Here is a 498-nt window from a genome sequence, read left to right as displayed (position 1 = left end):
CGGCTCAAAATTTCCTGAAGAAATAGGCTTGGACAAAATCGACAAGCCTGGTCGGATGTTTTACAAAACTGGTACGTACTTCTGTCTATCTACGTTTTGACATGTTGTGATAACTTTATAAACGAAATCACGAATCGACCAATCATTATACACTCCTTGTATGTAAATATGTGCTGTTCGCAAAACACCATAGTTACGTTTTTCAAAGGAAATTCAAAGAAAGAAAAACACACCAACGCGCAAATTATATAAAACTGATATACGTATGTAAACATATTATTTAAAAGTAAGCAACGTTCACACTTTTTTATTTTAACTATAGGCCTTATTATCGGAAAAGTATATCCATACATAAATACATATATACATATATTCATAAATGCATATAAACATGTATACATATATGTATATATACATGGATACATATATATATATATACATGGATACACGCTATATATATATACTATAAAATATATATATAGATATATATATTATATA

Source organism: Sphaeroforma arctica, assembly GCF_001186125.1.
Source record: "Sphaeroforma arctica JP610 unplaced genomic scaffold supercont1.318, whole genome shotgun sequence".
Classification (NCBI taxonomy): Eukaryota; class Ichthyosporea; order Ichthyophonida; genus Sphaeroforma; species Sphaeroforma arctica.
Note: the sequence above shows the minus strand (reverse complement) of the source record.